This window comes from Macaca mulatta, chromosome 6 (genome assembly GCF_049350105.2).
Source record: "Macaca mulatta isolate MMU2019108-1 chromosome 6, T2T-MMU8v2.0, whole genome shotgun sequence".
NCBI lineage: Eukaryota > Metazoa > Chordata > Mammalia > Primates > Cercopithecidae > Macaca > Macaca mulatta.
Genome location: NC_133411.1, coordinates 142,041,187 through 142,047,319, shown reverse-complemented (window position 1 = coordinate 142,047,319; position 6,133 = coordinate 142,041,187). Strand labels below are relative to the sequence as shown.

The 6,133-nt window shown below is 48.8% G+C and overlaps 1 pseudogene; it reads left to right on the top strand.

Moving 5' to 3' along the window:
• Window positions 1-3,435: 3,435 nt before the first annotated feature.
• LOC709672 (E3 ubiquitin-protein ligase ARIH2 pseudogene) lies at window positions 3,436-5,032 on the top strand (annotated as a pseudogene).
• Window positions 5,033-6,133: the final 1,101 nt, after the last annotated feature.

The window sequence follows — 6,133 nt, the reverse complement described above, 5'->3', positions numbered from 1 at the left end:
CCAGTGAGCACCACTCCACAAGAGGTGTTTAAGCCTGGGCTAGATGACCTCATCATGGGTAAGTCACCAAAGGGAGCCAGGCCAGGCGTCGTGGCTCACACCTGTAATCCTAGCATGTTGGGAGGGCAAGACAAGAGGATCACTTGAGCCTGAAGTTGGAGATCAGCCCGAGCAATATGGCGAAACTCTGTCTGTACAAAAAAATTTTTTAATAAACTGGGAGTGATGGCACAGGTTTGTGGTGCCAGCTACTTAGGAGGGTAAGGTGGGAGGATCACTTGAGACCAGGAGGTCAAAGCTGCAGTGAGCATTGTTCACCACTGCATTCTAGCCTGGGTGACACAATGAGACCCTGTCTCAAAAAAAGAAAAAAAGGGAGTGGTGGAGAGGGGTCGAACATCTAAGGGTATATGGCATATTGAACCTAAAGATTCTCTCCAGTTGTAGGCTTCCTTCCCAAGCTTGCAGAAATCCTTTCATCTCTCTGAGCTTCCATCTCCTCCCTGGCCACACGGGGATGACAGTACCTGCCCAGTCAGAGGCTGCAATCAAGTGCGTGAAATGTGCAGCAGAGGGACCGGAGCACATCAACACTCAGTAAGGAACAGCCTCCTTCCCCTCCCCAACAAGGTCTCCAAGGACGACCAGGAGGAGAGGCGGCTCCAAAAGACTAGAGGTGCCCTAGCGCTCCAGGGAGGCAGGAAGGTTCCTGGGCTAAAGGTATGCTAGCACACATACCCCAAAAAGAGAATGTGTCTCAAAGGAAAGAGCAGAGCTGCCTCCCCAAGACCCACTCCAGAAGGTGGCAAAGAGTAATGTAGAAATACCCCTACTCCGCCAGGAAGAGCGCATATGGCTGACCTCCCACCTGAAATTCTAAGTCAAGGTCAGAAGTTCCTGATGATTTGTAATTTTCCTCTCTTGGCTTGCAAGAAAGCCATGGGGAAAGGGAAAGAAGAGCTGAATGCTATTTATCTAAAATCACTGATACTTCTTGAGAAGCCATAAAATGTGCATGCTTCTGCCAAATGGATGTTGAAAGAGCTTTGATCTCCATTTTGGCCGGAAATGATCCGTTCCCTTCCTAATGCAGATATATGGTTTTTGTGCCTCAACTCTGCCCACTCAGATGCACAGCACATTCTTAATTATTTTGAAATGATTTAAAATGGAACTATAAATCTATGCTTTGACATGACATGGTGATTTGACCCCCAGACATATCATAATGGGTTATTAACAATGCTTCCCAAACCTATTGAAACTTTTTTCCAAAGCTATTCACTAATTAATAGCTGTTCACACAATGATCATTTCTGAGTAATTATGGAACTGTGCCACATTATTTTGGGATAAGAACGTAATTATGTCCATAAAAATTATTTGTATAGTTTTTAACCTTCTGCCAGAAATAAATGAGGCTAATCTGAGGGTAACACAAACTTCGTGACAATACCTAGAGGTTGTCTCCTTCGCAACACTTACTTCCCAAAGCTTACTTTCTAGCCCAGGAAGTTAGAATTTGACCTTCAGCTTTTCCAGAGCACCTCAGATTAGATAGCACCAAGGAAGTACCTGGGAGGCGGGGCTCAGGACCTTCCTGCTTTGCCCCTCCCACTGTACACCATCGGGCTGCTCCCCTTGGCCTCTGCCTGCCCCTCCTCCCCACCTCACCTTCCAGCCCACCATTCTGATTGTGCCCCTCACCCCTAGGTTACAGAAGCCCACCAGCCTGCCTAGACTCCTATTTACAGGGCCTATGCCTCACTTGCTCTGACTGACTGTGGCTTGCTGGAAAGTGAGCACTCCTCAGGCTCTTCTCTGTGTCCAGCAGAGCCCATAAAGCTGGCCAGAAGGCCACCCCCAAGCAGAGGAGTATGTAGAGAGTATGCTTAGTTCACACCTCCATTTGAGAAGCAAGAATGGATGAGGGAGGAGGGGTATTGCTCTTTTGCAGCTAAAGATTCCCTTTTGCTGAGAATATCTTAGGGGGATATGGGGTAGAGGGAGGCGCCTTCCTGCCTTCCCAGTGAGAAGCCTCTCCCAGGTCCTGGGAGTCCCCTGCCTCAGAGATGGGTAAATCAAGAGGTCCCAAATCCATGGGACAAACTCATACTAAAGAAATATTGCTCATCATTTATGTGAAATTCTAATTTAACTGGATATCCTGCATTTTATCTGGCAACTCCCAATGATGAGACGAAGGCAGGTGTCCACCTTCAGGGCCTCTCCTGGCCAGCCCACAGGGCCCCCCCTCATCCCTAAGGCAGAGTCTGATGCAGTCACCCTCATGGTCAGCAGCCACAGCTCACCTATCCTAGGCTCAAGCTCAGAGCTTTCCAGGACCAGAAGTTCAACCTCACCTAAAGTAACTGTCTTCTTACCTCAACCCCTGTCCCAAGACCTCCTCCACCCAGCCCCCTATCCCAGTGACTCATCTCCTGCCCTAGCGGTCACCTTCTCCTCCTCCAGGAGCCCGCCTGTCTCCCCACCATCATGCTCCTGCCTGCGCATCTCGTGATCAGAAGGCCTCACTGCCCTGAAGGCTCAGGCCTGGGAACAGGGAGCTCAGTGGGGATGGTCCCTTACACCAGTCACCCACCACCAGCTCCAAGAAAGAATTCCGTTTGAACTGTATGGTCGGTGGTCGTGGGTGGGTGAGGTGGGGAGTGGCAATAGCAAAAGTTCACCTTTGTAGACAATAGAAGACCTGTTGCTTACTTCTTTCTGTCCTTATGAGGTCTTCCCTGAAAAGGAGGCTTCTGGCAACTTCTCACCTGTTTCCCACAGTCATTTTTTCATTTGCCCAACGAATAAGTATTGCGCCCCTACTATGGCCAGGAAGTGTTCTAGATGCTCAAGAAACTTCATAGACTGAAAGAACAAAGTCCCTTTCCCCTTAGCATTTACTCATGGAACAATCCAGAAACACCAAAACACAGCAGCAAAACAGTCACAGGTCAAACTGGGAGCCCAATTCTCGCTACCTGTCAAAAAAAAAAAAAAAAAAAAAAAAAAAAGGCCAGGGGCGGTGGCTCACGCGTGTAATCCCAGCACTTTGGGAGGCGGAGGTGAGCGGATCACGAGGTCAGGAGATTGAGACCATCCTGGCTAAGACGGTGAAACCCTGTCTCGCTTCTGGAGGAAGCAGCGCGGGTTTGACCGGTGTCAGCCCGCCACCTCCGCCGCCGCTTCTCCCCAGTGTGGTCCCTCTGGCCCGGCCTGACCCGGTCTGGCTTGTCTGGGCTCAGCAGCCGCGAGGGCGCAGCTCCCGATGGAAATCCTATTACGTAGAATACTTGGGTGACATCTGCCTGAGAGATCTCCAAGAATTACAGAAGACAAAAATACTAATGCATTTGAAAAAGCAGCAGTTTTGTGGGGAGGGGGAAAAAGCAACTGCTTTCCTGATCTGTAACTTGGCTAGATGCTAAGATGTCGGTGGACATGAATAGCCAAGGGTCTGACAGCAATGAAGAGTACTGTGACCCAAATTGTTAGGAAGAGGAAGAAGAGGATGAAGACCCTGGGGACATAGAGGACTATTACGTGGGAGTAGCCAGTGATGTGGAGCAGCAGGGGGCTGATGCCTTTGATCCCGAGGAGTACCAGTTCACCTGCTTGACCTACAAGGAATCTGAGGGTGCCCTCAATGAGCACATGACCATCTTAGCTTCTGTCCTAAAGGTATCTCATTCAGTTGCTAAACTTATATTAGTTAATTTCTACTGGCAAGTTTCAGAAATATTGGACAGATTCAAGTCCAATTCTGCTCAACTGCTTGTTGAGGCTCGAGTTCAGCCTAATCCATCAAAACATGTTTCCACATCCCATCCCCCTCACCACTGTGCAGTGTGTATGCAGTTTGTGCGAAAGGAAAACCTACTCTCTCTGGCCTGTCAGCACCAGTTTTGCTGCAGCTGCTGGGAGCAGCACTGCTCAGTTCTCATCAAGGATGGCGTGGGCATGGGAGTCTCTCATATGGCTTAGGACTGTCCACTCCATACACCAGAGGACTTTGTTTCCATTGCTTCCCAATGAAGAATTGAGAAAGAAATACAGGCGCTACCTCTTCAGGGACTATGTGGAGAGTCATTACCAGCTCCAGCTGTGCCCTGGTGCAGACTGCCCCATGGTTATTTGGGTACAGGAGCCTAGAGCTTGCCGAGTACAATGCAATCGGTGCAACGAGGTCTTCTGTTTCAAGTGTCATCAGACGTATCATGCACCCACAGACACGCCACAATCCGGAAATGGCTCACAAAGTGTGCAGACAACTCTGAAACAGCCAACTACATTAGTGCCCACACTAAAGACTGTCCCAAGTGCAACATCTGCATTGAGAAGAATGGAGGCTGCAATCACATGCACTGCTCCAAATGTAAACATGACTTCTGCTGGATGTGTCTAGGAGATTGGAAGACTCATGGCAGTGAATACTATGAGTGCAGTCGTTACAAGGAGAATTCTGACATTGTGAACCAGAGCCAACAAGCCCAGGCGAGGGAAGCCCTCAAGAAGTACTTATTCTACTTGGAGAGGTGGGAAAAACCACAACAAAAGCTTGCAGCTTGAGGCACAGACATACCAGTGGATTCACGAGAAGATTCAGGAGAGGGTCATGAACAATCTGGGGACATGGATCGACTGGCAGTACCTACAGAATGCTGCCAAGCTCTTGGCCAAGTGTCGATACACCTACCCATATGCATATTACATGGAGTCCGGACCCAGGAAGAAGCTGTTTGAATACCAGCAGGCTCAGCTGGAGACTGAGATCGAAAACCTCTCACGGAAAGTGGAGCGTGCAGACAGCTATGACAGAGGGGACTTGGAGAACCAGATGCATATAGCAGAGCAGCGGAGGAGAACCCTGCTGAAAGATTTCCATGACACCTAAGTTGGGATGTGGATGTGCCGGAGTGAGGAAGATGTGGCTGCAAGGTCTCCCGGCTGCCATACTGCATGCCACAGGCTCTGCCTTTCATGACCCCAGGCGACAGCCAGGGCCCCACTCCTGAGAGACACTGGCAACACCTCTTAGTTGATCTCTGTTTTCTTCTCTTTTCACTTTCTGTTTCTGCCAGAGTAGAGGCCATATTGAACTGGCCTCTTTTCAGGACTTTTATTTCCCCCTGGATGGTTGTTGGGAGGGAGGGAAAGTGTTTTCTGAATGGCTATTAATAGTACTAGATCATTACAACTTATGTAACTTTCAAAGGTTGTACAATTATACAAAAAAAAAAAAAGGCAAACTATAGGATAACACAGAGCCCTTTTTGAAAATAACTTGGCGTTGGAGTATTTTACCCTCTAGCTGTTTTACTTAGAATGTAACATATGCTGCCTACCCACCTCAAAATGTCTGTACTGCAAGAGGGCCCTGGGCCTCTGTTTCCAGATTCACATTTGTCTGGCCAGAGTTGGAATCCCAAAGGAAGAGCATGGGTGGCAGATGGTAGGGAATTGAACTGGCCTGTGCAGTGGGCACGGAGCACAAGGAGTCACAGCACGCCTCCTGCCTTACCATGGCAGTACGGAGACAGTCCAGAGGCTGGCCTTCTTGCCACGGGGTGTTGTTGTCTCTGGTGGTGCTGCATGTCTGTGGCTCACCTTTATTCTTGAAACTGAGGTTTACCTGGATCTGGCTACTGAGACTAGAGCCCACAGCAGCATGAGGGTGGGCCTGTGGCCCCCCAAACTAGGGGCCGTAGGTTCATCACAGTGTTTCCTTTTGTCTCCTAAAGATAGGGATCTACTTTTGAAGGGAATTGTTCCTCCCAAATAAATTTGCTTTATCTTGGTAAAAAAAAGAAAAAAAAAAGAAAAAAAAGAAACCCCATCTCTACTAAAAACACAAAAAACATTAGCCGGGCGTGGTGGCAGGTACCCATAGTCCCAACTACTCAGGAGGCTGAGGCAGGAGAATGGCATGAACCCGGGAGGTGGAAGTTGCAGTGAGCCGAGATCACGCCACTGCACTCCAGCCTGGGCAACAGAGCGAGACTCCATCAAAAAAAGAAAAGAAAAGAGAAGAAAAGAGACGAGACGAGATGAGGCATAACACGTATTGGATTGAGAGCATTAGATGACTTCAATAAAAGCAGAGAGGAGCTAAGTAAATTAATTCAAA